The following is a 25285-nucleotide window of genomic DNA, read 5'->3' as shown; positions in this document are numbered from 1 at the left end:
CTTCATTTAGTACTTCAACGGATGATACACCATGTCTTTCAACGGATACTGCATTGCCTCTATCAACGGATGCAGAATTCTGACTTTCAACGGATGCAGTATTTTGTGCATTATCCAAGGGCATGTTTTGAATCCCTTTTGAAGTGTTATCTCCATCAGTCTCCTCTTCACTATCATCACAATATATCTCAATGTTGTCAAATTTGAGTCTCTCATATTGTCCCTCATCTGTTAGTCCATCAATCTTTTTATCATCAAACACAACATGCACAGATTCCATAACAATGTTGGTTCTTAGATTGTAGACCCTATAAGATTTTCCAGCTGAATAACCAACAAATATCCCTTCATCAGCCTTTGCATCAAACTTCCCTTTATGGTCAGATTGATTCCTTAGTATAAAGCATTTACATCCAAAGACATGAAGAAAGTTTAGAGTTGGTTTTCTTCTCTTGAACAACTGATAAGGAGTCATGCCTTTAGCTTGATTGATCAAAGAGATATTTTGAGTGAAACAGGCACAATTAACAGCTTCAGCCCAGAAATATGTTGGTAACTTTGATTCTTCAAGCATTGTTCTGGCAGCCTCAATTAAAGATCTGTTCTTTCTTTCAACTACCCCATTTTGCTGAGGTGTTCTTGGAGCTGAGAACTCATGCATGATTCCATTTTCTTCACAGAACAGCCTCATTGATAAATTCTTGAACTCAGTTCCATTGTCACTCCTGATATTCCTAACCTTCAGGTCAGGATGATTATTGACTTGCCTGATGTGATTGATAATGATTTCACTTGCTTCATTCTTTGATCCAAGAAAATAGACCCATGAAAACTTTGAGAAATCATCTACAATCACTAAGCAATATCTTTTTCTTGCAATTGACAATACATTGACTGGTCCAAACAAATCCATATGTAGCAGCTGTAATGGTTCATCAATTGTTGTTTCAAGCTTCTTTTTGAATGATGCTTTCCTTTGTTTGCCTTTCTGACAAGCATCACACAAACCATCCCTTGAGAATTCAACAAGAGGAATTCCTCTTACTAGGTCCTTTTTGACTAGATCATTCATTGTCTTGAAATTCAAATGGGATAGCTTCTTGTGCCATAGCCAACTCTCAACTGAACTTGCTTTGCTGAAGAGACAAGTAATAGATTCTGCATTTGCAGAGTTGAAGTCAGCTAAGTACACATTTCCTTTTCTAACTCCAGTTAGAACCACTTTGTTGTCTTTCTTACTAGTGTCAACACAGGCTTCAGAATTGAAGGAAACTATATTCCCTTTATCACATAGTTGACTGATGCTCAGTAAGTTATGTTTGAGACCATCAACTAATGCAACTTCATCAATGATGACATTCCTTGTTGAAATCAAGCCATATCCCATAGTAAACCCTTTGCTGTCATCTCCAAAGGTTATGCTAGGGCCAGCTCTTTCCTTAAACTCTGTGAGCAGGGAGAAATCTCCTGTCATGTGTCTTGAACAGCCACTGTCCAAGTACCATAGATTTCTTCTATTTCCCTGCACACCATAAAATCAATCAATTTGATTTTGGTACCCAAGTTTCCTTGGGTCCATTCTTGTTAGCCTTTCTCCTAGACTTCATTCCTCTTGCATCTCTAGACTTAGGTAACTTTGAGTCAACCTTGGTCTTGGATGTAGTTGGTTGAGGTGTAGGGTTAGTCACAGAATCATTTAGCACATTTGGAATATGATAAGGCATGGATTGTGCATACATGTTATTCCACATAGGCATATTGTATGGCATTTGAGGCATACTAAATGCAGCAAGATAAGGATTGTTAAAATATGGCATGTTTGCAAAATGTGCATAAGGATTCTGTTGAGACATAGTAGGCATAGCATGTAGAGATGATGCAGACATGTTAGGCATGGAAGAGGGTACAGTTATGGGGGTTTTCTTAATAGATTTGCAATTAGCAGATAGATGATTAACACTACTACAATGCACACAGCTTTTTCTAGGAGCATACCTATCAGGTGTGTAATTGTTATGTTTGTTAACACCTACCTTCCCATTTCTGTTAGATTTTCTTTTAGTTTCCTTTTTATCCTCAACCATCTTGAGCCTATTATTTAACTGTTCTAAGGTCATGTGCCCTATATTCACCTTACTGATATCTTTGGATGTGCTTGCTTCTTCTTTAACAAAGTTCTTGGAAGTTGAACCAAACTTTTTGTTGAGTTTCTTTAGATTTTCACTATTAGAAACATCTGCCTGTTTTAATTGAGGAACCTTCAACGGATGCTCATTTTCTTCCTTCAACGGATAACCTTCATCATCCGTTGATTCCACATCCGTTGACAGCCCATCAATTAATTCCAGTTCCTTTTTGTTTTTATCCCAGGCAGTTTCACATAATGATTCAATTCCTTGGACCTTGGCAATTTGAGCACTAACATCCCTAGATGTTTTCCAGGCTTTAATCACCTCTTGCTCTCTCTTTAATTGATTAGAAAGTATTTCTACTTTCTTAATAGATTCAGCTAGTTCATTCTCAACAGATATACAATGCAGCTTGGTTTTCTCTAGGTCAATCAACTTATCTTCTAACATAGCATTTCTATTACTTAAAAACAGATTGTTCTCTTTAATCCTACTATATTCTTTAGCAAGAGATTTAAGAGACACACGCAAATGATACAATTCAGTGGACATGTCATTAAAAGCATCATTGCACTCTTCTTTAGTAAGTTGTGTTACATCAGTAGTGATTACCTGAGTTGTTACCTGATTGCTTGATGAACTAACTTCATTTTCCTCAGAATCAGCCATGAGAGCTAAGTTGACATACTCCACATCTTCATTCTCTTCCTCTCCATCAGCTGCCCAATCTTTTTCTTGAGTAATGAAAGCCCTTTCCTTTTGCTTGAGCAGATCAAAATATTTCTTCTTGTAATCTACTTGGTCAAATTTCTTCTTTTCAGAAGTTGGTTTTCTGCACTCACTTGCAAAGTGTCAACTTATACCACAATTGAAACACTTGAACTTTGATTTGTCCACCATGTTCTTATGAGGTTTAGTGGCTCTAGTGTTTTTCTTAAACTTCATCTTTGCAAATCTCCTGGACAGAAATGCAAGATGCTCATCAACACTATCAGAGTCATCTTGACTGGAGTTGTCTTCATTCTCAGCAACTTGCTCTTTTCCTTTGCTTGATTCCTGATATCTTGTACCATCTTTGGAGTTTGATGTAGATCTCACAGTTTCTTGTCTGCATTCCCTCTCATTTTCAGCTACCAATGCAACTGAACTTCCTTTCTTTCTCCCATTCTCCAATACCTCATCCTGTTCCAACTCTAGTTCATAAGTCTTCAAGATTCCATATAATCTTTCAAGAGTGAAGTCCTTATAATCCTGAGAGTTTCTTAAGGAGACAGTCATGGGTTTCCATTCCTTTGGCAAGGATCTTAAGAATTTAAGATTTGAATCCTTCACCTGGTACACTCTACCATACAGCTTCAATCCATTCAACAGCTTTTGGAATCTGTTAAATGTGTCATTTAAAGATTCATTTTCTTCAAAATGAAAATACTCATACTGTTGAATGAGAAGCTGCATCTTGTTCTCTTTTACTTGTTCTGTACCTTCACACAGCAGCTGAACTGTGTCCCAAACCTCTTTGGCAGTTGAGCAATTTATCACATTATCAAACATATCCTTGTCAAGACCATTAAACAAAATGTTCATAGCCTTCTTATCCTTGTGGACTTCTTCTGTGTCTTCCATTGTCCATTCTGCTCTAGGTTTTGGAATGGATTGACCAACAGCAATTGTGGCCGTAGCAACTGTGGCTACTTTGTGGGGAATGTGAGGACCATTCTCAATACAGTTTACATAACCTTCATCTTGGGAGAGTAGATGAAGGTGCATTTTCACCTTCCAGTGGTGATAACTGTCTCTGTCAAGAACTGGGATTTTTACTCCAATATCCTTCTTACTCATCTTTGTTAGATTCCAAGATCTTTAAACTCTTTGTTTGTCAAGAGCCTGCTCTGATACCAATTGTTAATTCTAGAGAACTAACAATGAGATTTACAGAAGGGGGGTTGAATGTAAATCTCAAAACTTTTTCAAGTTTTGAGCAGTTTATAAAGACTGTGTGTTCAAGATGAACAAGTGTGTGAATTGCTTTAAGCTGATACAGACAGATATATATTCAAACACAAATGTAAAGAACACAATAAACCTTTAAAAACTTTTCTGGTGGATTTGTTGTTCCACCAGAGATGGTATTTCAGAAATTCTGTGATCTAAGAATTTGATCACAGCTGCATCCTAGTACAAACTAGATAATTTTTCTCTCAAGATTTTTCTAAACAGCTCTGGAAAAATTCTTATCTAATTACTAGCTACTACTTGGTTTTTATATATTACCAAGTTTACAAGTAAAGACAAGGATATATAAAATAATAAAGTAAGATCTCCACTTGTTTCTTCTCCAGTTCACTCCAGTACTTTGTTGACTTAATGTCTCTTTATACTAGAGTAGAACGGCTGCTTTTTCTGATGTTCCTGAAATTACGCTGCCACATTTCAGTTATCTCTGTTCACCCACGTGCCTCTATTTGTAGGTACAACTACCACTTATCAATGGTTAATCAACAGAACATCCGTTGAAGCTTTCATCCGTTGATGCACTCATCCGTTGAAGGATGTTATCCGTTGAAGCTTTAGAGACATCCGTTGAAGCTTAGCTTCTCATCCGTTGAAGGTCTTTAAGTCATCCGTTAATACCACTTCATTTATACAAAATTACAAGGCATGAAATATTTACAATTGGCCTTCCTATCTGCATATCTTCTAGTAGTCAACATGACTCATAGTTTCTCTCAACTTCTAAGAATGACATCTTAAATACAGAGACTGAAATATGCTACAACACTAGACTTATTTCTAAGTAAAGCTACACCATCAACGGATAGCCAAAGTGGTCTTATCCGTTGAGGCTACAGACACTGAATTTGTACTTAAGTGTTTTGTTAAATATATCATCAAACTAATGCACATATATTCCTAACAACAGCGCACCCGCGCTGGTGAAGCGTGCGGCCGCGCCAGGGCGGGTTTCAAGAATCTTGTTTTGAATAGAAGATTGATTTATGGACTTCTCTGTTGATCAAGGCTGCTATATAATAATAACTTAAGATCATTTTTCATAACAATAACTACCAGTGCTTAAGAAAAAGGTGTAAGAAGATCGTATAGCACAATTCAACCAAGGCGAAGAGGATCTAGTTTATTCTTGTGATTCTTTGTTTTAAGTTATAATCTTGGATGCTAGTTTTCTTAATTTTTGAACCTAATACTCTTGTTTAACATACTTGGTTTATTATTCATATTGATAAGACTTAGTTTATTATACCATGCTTTCATCGGAACCTACGGTGATGATGAGTTCGTTTATGGGCTAATCATTATCGTGGGGTTCTAGAGGATTTACTTATGGATTTCTTTAGTTAATTCATTTCAATATCTTAGTGTGTGGTGATTGTATGATATCCTAGTATTGGTTGTGCTTATTCATCTTATGAGCGTCGCGAACTTATAAGATAACGTGTTAATATCTAATGAAGCGAAAGTGAATTTAGAGGTTTAGAACTTGCCATGCTAGCATAGGTTTATGTATTTGATATACATGATTCGCAGATAATTTTAACCATATTACTTTCCCTATGTAATCAAGATAGATAACTTGCACATTAAACCGTTATGTTGTCAAGTTCTATAGACATATAGGGTCTCAATATAATTGGTGTTTATTCAGCTTTCATCTCGTTTTGTGTATGTCTGTTGGTAGGGTATTCGTACAACGAAAGTTGGCATTTATTAGTTTCGTGTTATCTGATTAGTGTCATCACCATTGCATGCTTATGTTACGAACAAAAAGGCTATTGAATGAAGTATTTAATGAAATTGGAATCCCATATTTGTGTCATAACCAAACCTTTAATACTCTTAGTTAATATTAAATAGTATAATCTCTTAGTTAATCATAGTTATAAACACTCCCAATTTGTTATCATCTTAGCATTGAATAATAACCATACCATTGTTGCATAAGTGCATAAATTGAAGTTAATCTTAATAGAGTCTCTGTGGGAACGAACTAGAATTAATTCTATATTACTTGCGATCGCGTATACTTGCATGAATATTAGCGCGTGTTTTCGCCCTAACAAGTTTTTGGCACCACTACCGGGGACTCGTGGTTATTTTTAGTTTATGTGCTTGACATCAGTGTTGTGTTAAAGTTCATTAACTCGGATATTTTACTTATTTGTTTGTTGCTTTTTCAGGTACTCTAGAGAGGTATGCTAACACGTTCTCAACTTCGAAAGAGAACACTGGAAAAAGCAGAGGAGGAAGTAGTAGAAGAATTTCTTGTAGAGGAGAAACTTGAAGAAGAAATTTTAGTTGAGAAAGAAGAAAAAAGCTCTTGTTGCAATGGGTGAACCGGAAGTGAATACAAATTCTTTGATGGACTATTCTCAGCCAAAGATCAATGATATTCAGTCTAGCATTATCAGACAAGCCATCGCGGTTAACACTTTTGAAATCAAAGCTAGCACAATTCATATGATACAAAATTCAGTTCAGTTTGGGGGTTCTCCAACGGAAGATCCCAACATGCATATTAGAGATTTTATCGAGATCTGCAACACTTTCAAATTTAACAATGTCACTGAAGATGCTATTAAGCTAAGGCTTTTCCCATTTTATCTGAGGGATAAAACTAAGAGCTGGTTACATTCTCTACCACCAGGCTCTATTACCAAATAGGAAGAAATTGCTCAGAAGTTCCTTATTAAGTTCTTTTCTATGGCGAAGACTGCTGCAATCAGGAATGCTCTTACTCAATTTGCGCAGCAGTCTGGAGAGTCTTTGTGTGAGGCTTGGGAGCGATATAAGGAGATGCTTAGGAAGTGTCCTCACCATGGGATGCCTGACTGGATGTTCATTAACTATTTCTATAATGGTTTGGGTACAACTTCTAGACCCATGCTTGATGCATCATCAGGTGGAGCCTTGTGGGCTAAAAGCTATGATGAAGCTTATGAATTGATTGAACTGATGGCTGCCAATAAATACCAGAATCCTTCTCAGAGACTAAATCAAGGTAAGGTAGCAGGAATTCTGGAGGTAGATGCAGCTACTGCTATAGTTGCTCAGCTTAAGGCTTTGACGATGAAGGTGGATTCTTTGGCTAATTATGGAGTTAATCAGATCACTAGTGTCTGTGATCTTTGTGCTGGTGCCCATGAGATAGAACAGTATTCTATTTCTAGTGAATCAACTCAGTTTGTGAGCAATTTTCAGAGGTCGCAGCAGCCTGTTCCAGCCACCTATCATCCCAACAACCGCAATCATCCTAACTTCAGCTAGAGCAATACTCGAAATGCGATACAACAGCCTTATCAGCAGTATACATCAAAGCAATACAACCCTCCTAGTTTTTAGCAACCGCAATATGTACCAAGACAACAACTCCAGCTGCAACAATCTAATGAAAAATCTGAATTGGAAGAGTTGATGCTCATGTGCAAGAGCCAAGCGGTGTCTATCAAGACCTTGGAGAATCAAATTGGGCAGATTATCAATGCCTTGCTTAATCGTCAACCTGGCTCACTACCTAGTGACACAAAAGTTCCAGGCAACAAGGAAGCAAAGCAGCAGGTTAAGGCAATCACATTAAGGTCTGGGAAGGTTGCAAATTTTGAAAAATCTCAAGTTTCGGAAGAAGAAGTTGTGGCTGACGAAGAAGTGCATAAGGAAGTAGAAGTGGAACCGAGGAAGACTATTGTGGAACACACTCCTCCTGAGGGTAATACAGGGGAGAAACATATCTATCCTCCACCTCCTTTTCCTAAGAGGCTGCAAAAGAAAAAGCCGGATAAGCAGTTTAAGAAGTTTCTAGAAGTGTTCAAGAAACTTTATATCAATATACCTTTGCTGAAGCTCTTGAACATATGCCTAGTTATGCGAAGTTTATGAAAGGTATTATCTCTTGGAAAGTGAAGCTTGATGACTTAGAGACCGTTGCTCTTACGGAGGAATGTAGTGTTGTGTTACAACAGAAGTTGCCTCTGAAGTTTAAAGATCCTGGAAGCTTTACTATTCTTTGCACTATTGGAAACTTATCATTCGACAAGTGTTTGTGTGATTTGGGAGCTAACATCAATCTGATGCCCTTTTCTGACTTCAAAAAGTTGGATTTACCTTATCCAAAGCCTACTTATATGTCCTTGCAGTTGGTCGATCACTCTATTACATATCCACGAGGCATCGTGGAGGATGTATTGGTCAAAGTGGACAAACTCATCTTCCCTACTGATTTTATAATTCTTGAATTCGAGGAGGATAAGAAGATTCCCATAATCTTGGGAAGACCATTCTTGGCTACTGGCCGAACCTTGATAGATTTGCAGAAGGGTGAGCTTACTATGTGAGTGCTGGATCATGATGTGACTTTTAATGTGTTCAATGCTATGAAAATCCCGACTGAAAATGAGGAGTGCGTAAAAGGGGAGTTGGTCGATTCTGTGGTTACTTCAGAACTTGATCAAATGTTAAGGTCTGATGCCTCAGAGAAGGGCTTGTTGGAGAATTCAGATAGCAAAGATGATGAAGGTGATGAGCAGTTGCAATATTTGAATGCTTCTCCTTGGAAGAGAAGGCTGGATATGCCTTTTAAATCTCTTAGAATTTCAGAACTGAAAAATGCTGAGAGGCGACTCAAGCCTTCTATTGAGGAAGCTCCAACATTAGAGCTTAAACCATTGCCAGAACACTTGAGGTATATATTTTTAAGTGATGCATCTACTTTTCCTGTTATTATTGCATCTGACCTTTCAAGTAGTGATGAGGAAAAGCTTTTGAGAATTCTGCAAAATAGTTCAAATCACCAATTGGATGGACTATAGCAGATATTAAGGGAATCAGCCCTTCTTATTGTATGCACAAAATTCTGCTAGAGGAAGGAAGTAAGCCAACTGTGGAGCAGCAGAGAAGGCTAAATCCGATCATGAAAGAGGTTGTGAAGAAGGAAATTCTCAAGTGGCTAGATGCAGGGATCATCTACCCTATTTCTGACAGTTCGTGGGTGAGTCCAGTTTAGTGTGTGCCGAAGAAAGAAGGTATCACAGTTGTTGCGAATGAGAAGAATGAGCTCATTCCTACTCGAATAATCACGGGGTGGAGAGTGTGCCTGGATTACAGGAAGCTGAATAAAGCCACAAGGAATGATCATTTCCCTCTTCTTTTTATTGATCAGATGCTTGACAGGTTAGCTGGGCATGAGTACTACTGTCTTCTGGATGGCTATTCGGGTTATAATCAGATTTGTATCACTTCAGAAGATCAGGAAAAGACTACCTTCACTTGTCCGTTTGGTACTTTTGCCTTCAGAAGAGTTTGTTTTGGGTTGTGTGGTGCACCTGCCATATTTCAGAGATGCATGATGCTTATCTTCTTTGATATGATTGGTCAGAATGTGGAGGTGTTTATGGATGATTTCTCTGTGTTCGATGATTCTTTTGACGAGTGCTTGCAAAATCTTGGCGCCGTTCTTAAAAGGTGTCTTGAAGCCATTCTGGTTCTCAACTGGGAAAAATGTCACTTTATGGTGCGACAGGGCATTATTCTCGGGCACAGGGTCTCTAGTAAGGGTCTTGAAGTGGACAAATCCAAGGTGGGGGTCATTGAAAACCTTTATCCACCAATTTATGTTAAAGAAGTCCGCAGTTTTCTTGGTCATGCGGGTTTCTATAGGCGGTTCATCAAGGACTTCTCTAAAATCTCTAAACCTTTGTGCAATCTTCTAGAGAAAGATGTCCCTTTTAAGTTTGATGATGAGTGCCTTGTTGCTTTTAAGATCTTAAAGTAGAATTTAATCACGGCACCTGTCATAACTGCACCTGATTGGAATGAGCCTTTTGAGATGATGTGCGATGCAAGTGACTATGCAGTTGGAGCAGTTCTTGGGCAGAGAAAGAACAACATATTTAATGTGATTTATGAAGGGTTTTTAGCACATAAACACAGCAAAAATGTAAATTTAATCTTAAAAAAAACCGAAACCCTCCGCAGGATCCATGCGAAAAATAATATTTAATTCGTAGTTCAGTATGTTTACCTTAAGAAGCTTTACGTTAATGGAAAGATGGAGGTCATTAATAGCGATCCAAGAACGATGAACGGAGATCCTTAGCAGCTGCTCCTCAAGTGTGAAGCACTCCACCGGTATCCACCAAGAAAATGATGTAATGAAGGAGGAGGAGATGGAGAGAATTAGGGTTTTGTAAATCTTTTTGGTTGAGGAAAAAATAGGGTTTATAATAGTATATTTATAGGCAAAATTTTCAGCTGAAAATTTTCCCATAAAATATTATTATTATTAACCCTTTATTATTCTCACTAATAATTAAAACACCTTTTAATTATTAATCCTTTTTCTAAACTCTTTAGAAATAATTCTCTCACTTGATTTAATTTTCAAAAATTAAATTCTTAATTAATAATATTAAGAACCTTTTCTTACTTAATTTTTAATCAATTAAATCTCATTTAATCAATTATTAAATTTGCCAATAAATTATTTATTTCATAAATAAATAATTATCAGCCATTATTAATTAATCCCTCCACCATTAAATCATTCTCTTTTATGGTATGACCCTGTAGGTTCATTATTAAGCCGGTTGTAGAAAAAAATAATAATAAAACTATTTTATCATTATTTATATAAATTCTCTAATTTATTAAATATGATTAATTAATTAATCATATTTATTCTACATCTTGAGGGATACTTCTTAGCATATCGCGACTATCCGGATAATACGAATTCACTGCTTAGAATACCAAGAACCTATTCAGTGAGTAGTTACCGTACAATTAATTCCTTCTACCCTGCAATGTCACGATTAAATACAAGGCATGGAACTTGTGTCAAGCCTATCTTATTTAATCACTTGCTTTCCCATTCACTATGCTTAGTTCTATTTAATGTAAATTAGAAACTCCTTTCTAATTTCATTCACTCTGGCCAGAGATTCCTAAACTAACATAAGTGGATCAGCATTGAACATTCTCTTCCTACACTGGAAGGGGTAGATCCTTTATTGATCATACATTATCTTCGTGTACAAATTCCTATACCCAGTAGAGCCCTTATAATTGTCCCTTGAGACTAAGAACTAAACCAAAGCATAGTTCAGTGTACACAAGATGACTATGATGACCTCAAGTCTAAGGATACTTGTACAACTATCACTATGTGAACAACTGCTGACACGTGAGTGAACTCCATCAGTTGTTCAGCTATGTGAGTCATGTTCAGTGAACTTATTCTATAATAAGCACCTACATACTAGCTATAGTGTCACCACACAAATGTCTATGAGAACAGACATCCTTCATAATGAAGCAAGCATAGTATGTACCGATCTTTGCGGATTATTAATTACCAGTTAGTAATCCTACGACCAGGAACTATTTAAGTTTAGAGTTATCATCTTTTAGGTCTCATTATTATGATCTCATCACAATTCATAAAAAGCTTTAATCTAAACTGTGGTATATCTTATTTAAACATTTAAATAGATAGAGCCCGCAATAAAAACAAAACAAGCCTTTTATTAATATCAATGAAATCAAAATAGATTACATAAAAGTTATTCCTAAATCCTCATACATGATTGGACTTAGGACATATCTCTTTCAGTCTCCCACTTGTACTAAAGCCAATCACTCTGGTATCTAATACCCATCTTGTCTTTATGACGATCAAAGTGACTCTGAGAAAGTGGCTTTGTGAGTGGGTCTGCTACGTTGTTATGTGTGTCAACTCTCTCGACGTTGACATCTCCTCTTTTAACAATCTGAATTGCACCACCATTCAGAGTAAACACGTACCCTGACATGGATTTTATATCACTTTCTGATTGAAAACTAGAGTCAAGACAACCCTCTATTTTCAACTCAGATTCACCACCAAAAACAAGAAAAATGTCCTGAGTCCTTCGCAAGTACTTAAGGATGTTTTTCACTGCTTTCCATTGGTCTTCACCTGGATTGGACTGATATCTGCTCGTCACACTAATTGAATAAGCAACATCAGGCCTTGTACACAACATCGCGTACATGATAGATCCTATTGCTAAGCATAAGGAATCTTACTCATACGCTCTCTTTTCTCAGGTGTCTTAGGAGACATTTTTTCGGAAAGGGACACTCCATGGCTCATCGGTATGAGACCTCTTTTGGAGTTTTCCATGCTAAACCTTTTAAGCACTTTCTGGATGTATGTACCCTGGGTAAGACCTATCATTCTTCTAGATCTATCTCTATAGATCTTCATACCGAGAATGTAGGATGCTTCTCCCAATTCCTTCATGGTGAAGTTCTTTGATAACCATACTTTGACTGATTGTAGCATCGGTATATCATTTTCTATAATAAATATGTCATCCACATACAATACAAGAAATGTTACCGCGCTCCCACTAACCTTCTTGTAGACACATGGTTCATCTATATTTTTGATAAAACCAAACTCTTTGGTTGTCTCATCAAAACGGATCTTCCATCTACGAGAAGCTTTCCTTAAACCATATATGGTTCGCAGCAGCTTACACACTAGGTGTTCATTTCCCTTGGAAAGAAAACCCTCTTATTGTGTCATATACACTTCCTCCTCAAGTTCCTCATTGAGGAAGGCCATTTTCACGTCCCTTTGCCAGATCTCATAGTCGTAGTAAGCAGCAATCGCAAGCAAAATCCGAATTGATTTTAACAGGGCTACAGGCGAAAAAGTTTCATCAAAGTCAATCCCTTGCCTTTGTTTAAATCCTTTTGCCACGAGCCTGGCCTTATAGGTCTCCACCTGGCCATCTGCTCCAATCTTTCTTTTGTATACCCACTTGCACCCAATAGGCTTAACACCTTCAGGCGCCTCAACCAGAGTCCATACTTGGTTGGTATACATAGATTCCATTTCGGATTTCATGGCACTATGCCATTACTCTGATTCAACACTACTCATAGCCTCATTATAGGTCACAGGGTTGTCATCATCAATGATTGACAACTCATTGTCATTCTCAATGACAAGGCCATAATACCTCTCAGGTTGGCGAGACACTCTCCCTGTCCTACGAATGGGCTGTTCCACAGAAGGTTATTCAGTCTGAATAGGTGTTTCCACTTGATCCGTAATAGTTTGTGCTTCTTGAACTTCATCAAGTTCAATTTTGCTCCCACTGTTTCCTTCAAGGATAAACTCCTTTTCCAAGAAGGTAGCATGTCTGGAGACAAACACCCGATGATCGGTGTAAAAGTAATACCCCAAAGTCTCTTTACGATATCCCACAAAATTACATTTTACGGATCGAGATTCCAGCTTATCTGGGTCAACTTTCTTGACATAAGCTGGACATCCCCAAATCTTAATGTGTTTAAGACTCGGTTTCCTTTCTTTCCATATCTCATATGGTGTTTGAGGAACAGATTTGGAAGGCACCTTATTCAATAAATATGCTGAGGTTTCCAATGCATAACCCCATAGGAATACTGGAAGATTCGCATAGCTCATCATGGACCGAACCATGTCTAACAAAGTTCGATTTCTCCTTTCAGATACCCCATTTAACTGTGGAGTATATGGAGGAGTCCACTGGGAGACTATACCATTTTCTTTGAGATAATCTAGAAACTCTCCATTCAAGTATTCACCACCTCGATCTGATCGAAGAGTTATAATACTGTGTTTGGTTTGTTTCTCCACTTCATGTTTATATTCTTTGAACTTTTCAAAGGCTTCAGACTTGTGTTTCATCAAATACACATATCCGAATCTAGATCTATCATCTATGAAAGTAATGAAGTACGAAAATCCACCCATGGCTTGCGTAGACATTGGTCCACATACATCTGTGTGTACCAATCATAGCAAATCTACAACCCTCTCTCCATGTCCACTAAATGGAGATTTGGTCATTTTACCCAATAGACAAGACTCGCATGTAGGATATCATTCAAAATCAAAGGGGTCAAGTAACCCTTCCTTATGTAATGTCCGCAGTCTATTTTCACTAATATGACCTAGCCTATAGTACCATAAATAGGTCAGATTTTCATCATCTCGTTTTCTTTTATTAGTTTGTTCAATCTGAAGTAAATCATGCTCTATGTCACATACATACAAACCATTATTTAAAATGCCACATCCAAAAAGAACATTATCTCTAAGGATGGAACATTCATTATTCTTAATAATAAATGAAAAACCATCCACATCCAACATAGGAATAGAAACAATATTCCTCACAATAGAGGGAATGTAATAACAATTATTTAAAATAATAGTCTTGCCCGTAGGCATATGTAAACTAAATGATCCTACAGATATGGCCGCAACCCTTGCTCCATTACCCATACGTAGTATCACCTCATCTTTTTCAAGACTCCTACTTTCCTTTAGTCCTTGCAACGAATTGCAAATATGAGAACCACAGGCGGTATCTAATACCCAAGTAGAAATTTGACCTAGTGACATATTAACTTCGATCATGAACATGCCTGAATCAGAAGGGGTAGTCTTACTACCCTTCTTCTTCTTCAATTCTGCAAGGTAAACCTTGCAGTTCCTCTTCCAGTGCCCCAACTTGTTACAGTGAAAACAAACAGCTAAATTAGGACCAGTCAACTTGTGAGCATCTAGTATGCTCTGGAGTGATAGTGCAGAAGACATGACGAATATAGTAAATCTGTAAATGATAAACACATAACAACACTTAGCAAATATTCAATTTCATTTCAAAACACTATATGAATCGGGTCTTTATTCATAAGTGTCTCCCACTAGTTTATCTAATTTATTCAACCCCCTAAGTGAAAATTAAGCATTCATAATGCTAGTGGGAATAGGGATCCTACATTCCATCACACAACCTCGGCGGTGGCACAAAACGTCATGTGATGTTCAATAGGCAGAAAACTCATGTAAATTACATCTTATGTTATTTCCTAATATATATTTAGCCTCTTGAATAATTGAGTCACGGCTGTGGCACGACAAACTCAATATTCTAAGTCAAGTCTAACCCAACATTTCGTACAATTGAATCAGTCTCCAACGGCCCACGGCTGTAGCACGTACCGACCTTTAGATTCTAATTCAATATACACATCTCTATGTAATAGACAAGTATTTCTTATTTCGAAATCAAAGCCCTCGGTTGTAGCATGAAACGACAATGATTTAAAAATAAGAACCACTTTCTACCATGTTGGAAGGCTATGACCGACACAAGCCCGTTGTGTCATTGGCCAATTACTACTTGATATTATTTAATTTTAGAGGGATTATATTACGTTACAATCATAATCATATTATAAAGAGATTCTTCCTTTTAAATTAAATATTTCAAATCAATAATCGATAATCAGATGATTCCCAGATCGGGTGGAGCATTGTCAAGAGGCGTCACTTAATAACCCTTTCTTACAGATAGAAATCTGTTGTTGACAGAATCATCCTTTCTCTCAATATTGAAAATTCATATTCAATTACGTGTTTCATAAACACAAGAATCTCATGATCGTATTCATAATATTTATTGTTAAGGTAAGTAACGATTCCTATTCTAGATTTTCTAGAGCACGCCTTATATTGATTTAAGTTCACCTAAATCTATCATCGCATGGTAAACATAGGCATATAGCTCATATATAAAATTAAATAAACAAGTAAATGTAAAGTGCAATAAAGTAAATGTATTTGCAATAAACAAGTAAATGTAAAGTGCAATAAACATATATAAAATTAAATAAACAAGTAAATGTAAACATAGGCATAGAGTTACATTCGAGATTTATGTTTACAAAGATTGACGACATGCAAGTCGTATTTAAAACCAAAACCAAAACCATTACACTAAGGTCGAAAGGCCATAACCATCCACCATGCTCATACAACACATAAAAGCATGTTAAAACACATAATCTGATCTTAACATATCATATTATCCATGATCTAATCATAAAAAGAAAATATGACAAAAATCAGAAAAATCAGAATCAAATCAGAAAAACAAAAATCACTGTTTACGGGCAGTAAACGACGTCAAACGCCTTACAGATGAGTCGTTGATAGATTTAGCTATCAGTTTTGTTCAGACGCTCGTTTACCTATGGAATAGGGTATTCATTTGCGTAAATCGGACACCAGACCCAGATTTCAGCAAATCTGCAGCAGCCAATTCAGAATCCGTATCTAATATGATTCTCATATTTAGAACAAACAAAAATCATGTATATATCAGTATATATACAGATTACATAATCATCTTATGATTATACAACTGACATGAATATCATATATTCAAAACCATACATATATAAGCATATTATATCAACATCAAATCATGGCGAATCACGTACATGCTCATATATCGAAAACAGTTAAACACATAAACGAATTAAAAACTTTTCGCAAGTAGCTCTGATGCCATTGAAGGGTTTTTAGCACATAAACGCAGCGAAAACATAAATTTAATCTTAAAAAAAACGAAACCCTCCGCGGGATCCATGCAAAAAATAATATTTAATTCGTAGTTCAGTATGTTTACCTTAAGAAGCTTTACGTTAATGGAAAGATGGAGGTCTTTAATATCGATCCAAGAACGATGAACAAAGATCCTTAGCAGCTGCTCCTCAAGTGTGAAGCACTCCACCGGTATCCACCAAGAAAATGATGTAATGAAGAAGGAGATCGAGAGAATTAGGGTTTTTTAAATCTTTTTGGTTGAGGCAAAAATAGGGTTTATAATAGTATATTTATAGCCAAAATTTTCAGCTGAAAATTTTCCCATAAAATATTATTATTATTAACCCTTTATTATTCTCACTAATAATTAAAACACCTTTTAATTATTAATCTTTTTTCTAAACTCTTTAGAAATAATTCTCTCACTTGATTTAATTTCCAAAAATTAAATTCTTAATTTAATAATATTAAGAACCTTTTCTTAATTAATTTATAATCAATTAAATCTCATTTAATCAATTATTAAATTTTCCAATTAATTATTTATTTCATAAATAAATAATTATCAGCCATTATTAATTAATTCATCCACCATTAAATCATTCTCTTTTATGGTATGACCCTGTAGGTTCAATATTAAGCCGGTAGTAGAAATAAATAATAATAAAACTATTTTATCATTATTTATATAAATTCTCTAATTCATTAAATATGATTAATTAATTAATCATATTTATTCTACATCGTGAGGGATACATCTCAGCATATCGCGACTATCCGGATAATACGAATTCACTGCTTAGAATACCAAGAACCTATTCAGTGAGTAGTTACCGTACAATTAATTCCTTCTACCCTGCAATGTCACGATTAAATACAAGGCATGGAACTTGTGACAAGCCTATCTTATTTAATCACTTGCTTTCCCATTCACTATGCTTAGTTCTATTTAATGTAAATTAGAAACTCCTTTCTAATTTCATTCACTCTGGCCAGAGATTCCTGAACTAACATAAGTGGATCAGCATTGAACATTCTCTTCCTACATTGGAAGGGGTATGTCCTTTATTGATCATACACTATCTTCGTGTACAAATTCCTATACCCAGTAGAGCCCTTATAATTGTCCCTTGAGACTAAGAACTAAACCAAAGCATAGTTCAGTGTACACAAGATGACTATGATGACCTCAAGTCTAAGGATACTTGTACAACTATCACTATGTGAACAACTGCTGACACGTGAGTGAACTCCATCAGTTGTTCAGCTGTGTGAGTCATGTTCAGTGAACTTATTCTATAATAAGCACCTACATACTAGCTAATGTGTCACCACACAAATGTCTATGAGAACAGACATCCTTCATAATGAAGCAAGCATAGTATGTACCGATCTTTGCGGATTATTAATTACCAGTTAGTAATCCTACGACCAGGAACTATTTAAGTTTAGAGTTATCATCTTTTAGGTCTCATTATTATGATCTCATCACAACCATAAAAAGCTTTACTGTAAACTGTGGTATATCTTATTTAAACATTTAAATAGATAGAGCCCGCAATAAAAACAAAACAAGCCTTTTATTAATATCAATGAAATCAAAATAGATTACATAAAAGTTATTCCTAAATCCTCATACATGATTGGACTTAGGACATATCTCTTTCAATTTACTATGCTAGTAAGACCCTCAATGGTGCTCAACTGAACTATACTACTACTGAAAAAGAGCTATTGGCCATTGTCGATGGTTTTGAGAAGTTTCGATCTTATTTGCTTGGGACGAAGGTGACAGTTTTCACTGATCACGCTGCTATTCGATATCGTATCTCGAAGAAAGACTCGAAGCCTAGATTGATTCGATGGGTTCTTTTACTTCAGGAATTTGAGTTAGAGATCAAGGACATGAAAGGTACTGATAATCAAGTTTTTGATTATATCTCTCGTTTGGAAGATTCGAGTGTGACTTCAAAGGATAAGACATTGATAAATGAGTCTTTTCCTGATGAGCAGTTGTTTGGAGTGCAAGAAGAAGAACAGTGGTTCGCAGATATTGTGAACTACCTTGTGAGCAATATCATGCCTCCAGACTTATCTTCTACTCAAAGGAAGAAGTTTCTTCATGAGGTGAAGTGATACATATGGGATGAGCCACTTTTGTTTAGGCAAAGAGCTGACCAGATCATCAGGAGATGTATTCCGTACAGCAAGACGGAGGGTATCTTGCGAGACTGTCAATCGACTAGTTATGGAGGTCATTATGGTGGAGAGAAGACAACAACTCGTATCCTTTAAGCAGGATTCTTCTGGCCTACATTGTTTAAGGATGCACATCAGTTTGTTTTAAAGTGCGATCGCTGCTAACGTGTGAGTAATATGTCTAAGAGGGATAAGATGCCTCTTAATGTACTTCTCGAGGTTGAAGTCTTCGATGTGGCGCCCCAAAACCCGGGGTCAGGAGTCTCGGAAGCCACGCTATCTAAACTCACACAACTCACACTACAATATGTAAATACTCACGCTTCACGACCCCACACTTAACACACACACACTACAGGTTATTGTCTTGGAAACGAACCATCATTACTAGAGAAATTTTATTATAACCCAAATGTAATTAGTCTTACCGGGGGTGACCTTTAAGTAAGGTTAATCCGCCAGCCGAATATACGTTTCTTATTTCTTATTTTACATAACCCATACTTATAAATAAGCCAAACTATAAACAATTGAAAACTAATCCAGCTTATTCTGACTACCTGAGGTACTGCACCAAACAATCTACGGAACAACTGGCCATTTCCTACCCGTTTCCTGGCTGTGGTTCTCATGGTAGGCATCTTGATTCACCGTTGTGTTGTGTCAATTTAAGAAAACAAGTGTGAGCTAAGATGCTCAGCATAATAATGTACAGTATGAAATGACTGTATAATAACATCATATATTATATATATGTTTTATTTAAGAGTATATTTCTTGGTGTCCCACACCTTCTTATGAAAACAATTCTTTTAAGGGGGTTTTATAACCAGCGAATACCTTAATAGTAATCCCAACACCTAGGCTTGGGTTACGGTATTGCATATCAATTCCAATTGGAAGATTTTGGACATCTCACAGGAGCCACCGCATATGATGATCAGTCGTCCTATGGAAAGTAACCTTCTTTACTAGTAAAAGGACGAATACCGTCATCTCTCGGGTATCACCCTGGCCGCATTCGGGCTACGTGTCCCATTTTCGGGTATACACATACTTCACAAGTTCCTGAGTACACAAAGTACCTTCGCCTGCGGTACCTTTGGTAGCCCATCCAGCACACGTAGTACCAGAGTCTACCCCTCCATTGTCCTTCAACAGAATTCTATCAATCTCGGGAACTTGAACCACATCGAAGTTCCCCAAGCGTTTTGCTTGTTGATAGAGATAGTTTATCTTTTTAAATATAAGTGTACATATATGTATATACGTACTTCCGAGAATTTCGGAGGAAGTACTAGGGATGTGAGTTGACCGTTGTCAACAGATAATTAATAAGGGGAAAAGTTTCTTCTTGAAACTATATTTAATATAACAATAAGTCGGAATAATATTCACCGACGATCTGAAATTATTCGAATAATACTTCTAAATCAGAAGGTATATCAGGATCTATGATTTTTCAACCAATAACAATCCTTAATAAATATTCATTACTTAAATAGTAGTCTATAAATAATTAAATGATAATCAATATTAATCATACCTCGAATGAGTTATTCTTTAAAAGATTTATTTAAATAGTATTCCTCAACTAGTTTGTGTTTACATAATTAATAATCTATAATGATTAATCGGGTTTGAAATCAATAACGTTGAAGTATACTACTCCTATAATAAAGGAATAAGTATATAATATTTAATATCCGAATCAAAAAAATATAGTTGAGGGAATATGCTCATTGGGAAATCGTTTTAAAAGTTCGAGGTGTTTTAATGTTTCGTAAGTGGACGACGAGTCCCTTTAAAACGTACTACTATAGACGTATAACCGTCCTATAATATCTCCGGAATGATTCCCGGATTTTATCTTAATCCCCGACCGACCCTCGGTCTTATATAATACGTCACGCTTAAAGTGAAATAATCATTTCACGATATATACTTATCGTACAACATCGCTATATTATGCGAAAATTCAACAACTACGTATCATGGCAAACATGGTATTTATGCGATGATAGTAAAACAATCCTTTCACAACACAACAGTAAAAATGGAGTTGGGTTTGTAAACTTGCCTGGGTATCTCGAGGTGGAGGATGCTCTAGGTTCTGCTCGGAAATCTATAACCATAAACATATTTCATTTCATTAGGTTCCGTCCTAACTTATGGTAACTCGCACTCATGTGCTACTCATTATACACCCTCTAAATTCATACTACCCTTAAATTTCTTTTAAGTCATAAACACTTTATGGTCACTTCATTTTCCTAAGTATCTTAAGTTCATTCTCAATATCGCCGTCGGCTCCGCTTAAGGATTCTTACGGTTTCTACTCACGCGGTCTCGGCTCCGACATTTTTATAAAATTGAAAAATCATTATTTGCACTTGAAATTTTTATGATAGTTAGGAAACTCTACATGTTACTCTCTGTAAAAATTTCATGATTTATGAATACTTTTAAGTCTATCCTTTATATTTTCAAAGTTCATGATTCGTAGTAGTTTTTGTCACATAAAATACTTTTACTAAAACGATCATAACTTTTGATCCGTAAATCGGAATTAAGCGATTCAAGTGCCTAAACGATCCTTATAACATTGTATATCTTAAACAAAGGTTATTTCTCAAGAATCTACATTTTACAACTTCGAGACTTTCTGCAGAAACTTAAAGTTACGGTTTGTTGGTTTTAACGAAGTTACGTTTACGATCGGAGTTTCGTTTACGCCTTAACTATCAACACAACCACCAACAATCATCATATCATTATCAAAACACAAACTCCTCTCAAGAACATCATGTTCTTGAGGCATCAACAACCAACCTTAAATCTACTTAACTTAATCATCAAGATTTCATCAACAACACTTAGTAAGCTAGGTTTACTAACACCCACTAAATGGATCTTAAACATGAACCTTAAATAAAGTTAAGCCAAAGATTTTTACCTTTCTTGAAATCTTGAGATGTGTTCTTGAGGATGGTGGAGGTTTGGAAGTGCTTGGTATGATTTTTGGAACCTAAAACCACCATTAAAATCAAGAAACCAAAGAGAGGTTACTATTCACACTATTCACTAGTGAGTTTCTTGAATTTATTCCACCCATCAAACCTTGATAAAAAGAGATGAAAGATTTTTCTTAACTTAGTTTAGTTGCTAGGAGGCTTGGGAAATAATTGTGTGATTTTACAAGAACTAGAGCTTGGAGTTTTAAATTGCAATTCCCCTTTTTTCTTCAAATAGCGGAATTGGAGCTTTGTGGGGGGAGGGTGTTTATAGCACTGGGTTGCTTCTCTTGGATGATTTCTAGGTTGCTTCTTGGAAGGTGACTTGATATCTTTGCAAGTTGATCTTTATTCTTCCTAGGATAGCTTAGGTTTATGCCTTGTCTCCAAATCCATGGACAAATCTTTGTAGCTTGCTAGCTTACAAGCTAAACTACAAGGTTAGCTCCTTAGCACACTATTTGCTATCTAGCTTGGTCATCCTAGGGTTAGCTCACTATTTGATGAAGTAACCATGGTTACTTCCTTACCATGGTTTAGTTAGTGCGTTACGTTTAATTAATCGTTTACGCGTTCGCTCGGTTACTTAAACGTTCTCCGCAATACTTATTCGTAAATGGTTCGCAATGTAATTCTTTTCATTTCTATTCCTTATATTTTTATTTATCCTAATTGAATATAAATCCGTAGGATTTTAATCTCGTAATTATATTGTGATTCCCGTAGTCCTTGATAAGTCGTAATTACGGTCACTTTTCAAAGTTCGTTTTCTTCGAAAACTAATAGCGTTTACATACACTCATTTGGTGCACATAGTCGTAATATCGATTCCGAAACTCATTTTCTTATGCACTATATAGTGTGGGATCAAAAGTTTTTCCCGTCTGTCAGGGTTACTATTCATTAAACATTTTACAGGGTCTCAAAAATTTGAGTTATTACAGTCTTCCCCTCTAACAAGGATTCCGTCCCGGAATCAATTAGAAAATAAGTGGGGATATTTATTCCTCATGGTGTCTTCAAGTTCTCAAGTTGATTCCTCAACATTTTGATTTCTCCACAAGATCCTAACTAGCTTCACCATTTTGTTCCTCAGCACTTGTTCTTTCTGGTCCATTATTCTTATTGGCTGCTCGATGTAGGTCAGGTCTGGTTGTAAATCTACCTGCTCGTACTCTATTACATGACAGACATCGGCATGGTACTTTCTCAACATGGATACGTGAAACACGTTGTGTACTTGTTGCAAATTAGGAGGCAAGGCGAGCTCGTAAGCTAGTGGTCCTATCCTCCTCAAAATTTCAAAGGGTCCTATGAATCTGGGATTCAGCTTCCCTTTCTTTCCAAATCTCATCACTCCCTTCCACGGAGATACCTTCAATAACACAGAATCTCCTACTTCATATTCCCTATCCTTCCTGGTCACCAATCTGAGCTGTCAACCGCTTTTTTATCTGCCTACAGCAAGATAGGGCGACGCCAAAAAAAAGCCTATAGTGCAGGAGCGCTCACATTTTTTGGCTTACTCTTTAACTTTCATTTTGAAATCCGGCTCGCTCCCGGCCTTTGGACCCTTCGCCCGCTTAGAAGTGGATTCGAACCACTGACACAAGGATTTTCAGTCCTTTGCTCTAACCGGCTGAGCTACCTGAACCACCTTCCTAAAGTCTGTTTTCTTCAAGGATATTTTCAGTCCTTTGCTCTAACCAGCTGAACTACCTTACCACTTGACTAAAGTATGTTTTCTTCATCGAATAGCGCCCTACCTTACCAGTAAGGGAAAAACCCTAAACTAAAAAGAAAAGAATTGATAGGCTTTTTCGCTTGTTCGTCAAGCTTTCGAACAGCTCTTTGCCGCCTAATCCCTCAACCATGCTCAATAACCGAGAGTCGTCCAGGGACTGGACTCCACCAATAGGTTCTCTCTCTCACGTAATTTCGCCCGCCCATTTCACTTCCGTGCCGGAGGAAATGGGATTCGAACCCATGATACAATCTTCTTGTATGTCGATTTAGCAAACCAATGCCTTAAGCCACTCAGCCATACCTCTAAGTTGTTGATCGGAATGGAATTTGATGTGCCGGGGTTGCCCGAAGGGCTATCTGATCCGATCAACTGCATAAGCCATAGCGCGCTAGCACGCGTACTATTCCTCTATCTATAGAGCGAGACTCCACCCAAATCTGCCATTCGTTGGGTGACGCCTTCTTTTCTTTGAACACCCCGCCGCTGAATGATGAACTTTGCCAGTTTTCGCCTGCGATCCGACCGGGGGGGGGGGGAACACACAAGCCATTACCCGCCTGAATGGAATGAATATCTCCCTCGTCTGGTCGAGAAGGGAGAAAGCTCGGGGAACTGGACTATGACTCTTCTATTATATTACGAAGAAGTCCATTATCGTCATGATCGATCCACGTCCTACCGTAGTGCCCGGAGAACCTGGCTTGCTTGGCTTACAAAGCTAGCTTACTAACGCGAAGTATTTTTTCATTGATTGCACGAGCTAGCCAACAACCCCCCCTTACTCACCTCTCGCTCTAGAAAAAGCCCTTTCTCAGGAGAGAAAGCTCCGCGAGCTGCCCCCTTACTCTATAGAAATGGATGGAAATGCCCGCCATGATTAATGCGAAATTGATCGAGATGGGATCATGATTTGATTGGAAATGCGTAAGTAAGAGGAGATGGGAGTAACCGGGCGTTCTATATACTATGATTCGCCTTTTTCATTTCTTTTATTTTATAGAAACTAGTGATGTACTTCTATAACCTTTAGCCTTTCTAGTGAAGTTCACTCCTTTGGTATTGGAAACCTCCCTATCTTCTTTTAGCAGTAGAAAATTCCTTCCTCTTTGCTGCTACAATGCGCGGTTGCTATTAGCATATTTATTTACTTGAGGCATAGGCATAGGCGGGATAGGTCTTTGCTTTAGCATAGGGCGAAAAAGAAGCTCTATAAGCCGAAATTGAGTACCCGTAAACCATTGAGTTCCTTTTCTTTATCATAGGGTAGGGGGCGGCTTTGAAGCTATAGAAACAAAGAGGCTACTTACTTTGCGCTTTGCGATTGGAGCTTGCGCATGGCCCCCCCAAGCTATATAGGAAATCAAATAGCATAGGCATCGCAGCGGCTACTCTTTTCCGCTAGGAGTTATGAATTTATCGTTTAGTTTTGCTCTCATTTAGGAGTGAAAAGGAACTTATGAGATGAACGTAATCTATATCTCTCCTTTCTTTGGTTAGGAACAATTCACAATAGCTTTCCTTAACGTCAAATAACATAGCGAGCGGCTACTAGCTTGCTGCGGCTCTTACTTATGAACTTAGGTTCCATAGCTTTAGGAGCCTTCAACAAAAATAGAATAGCTTTGCTTAGCGGCGACTACTTTCTTTCTAGTAGCTGTTTCACTTTAGGAGCCATTTATTTGGTGTAGAACCACATAGCTTGCTCCGAAACTATTGCATTGATAAGCAGGGCTTACCGGTACAATAAAGCCGT

General features: G+C 37.1%; 2 non-coding genes across 2 annotated transcripts; both read right to left on the bottom strand.

The window, feature by feature from the left end:
- Positions 1-6860: 6860 nt before the first annotated feature.
- Positions 6861-6967, bottom strand: LOC141670153 (small nucleolar RNA R71). Its single transcript, XR_012554396.1, has one exon. It is a non-coding gene; the product is annotated as a small nucleolar RNA R71 (small nucleolar RNA).
- Positions 6968-23365: 16398 nt separating this feature from the next.
- On the bottom strand, positions 23366-23439 carry TRNAF-GAA (transfer RNA phenylalanine (anticodon GAA)). Its single transcript has one exon. It is a non-coding gene; the product is annotated as a tRNA-Phe (tRNA).
- Between the last annotated feature and the right edge of the window lie 1846 nt (positions 23440-25285).

This window comes from Apium graveolens, chromosome 6, assembly GCF_009905375.1.
Source record: "Apium graveolens cultivar Ventura chromosome 6, ASM990537v1, whole genome shotgun sequence".
NCBI lineage: Eukaryota > Viridiplantae > Streptophyta > Magnoliopsida > Apiales > Apiaceae > Apium > Apium graveolens.
The sequence above is the reverse complement of the archived record's forward strand: the minus strand, read 5'-3'. Positions and strand labels throughout refer to the sequence as shown.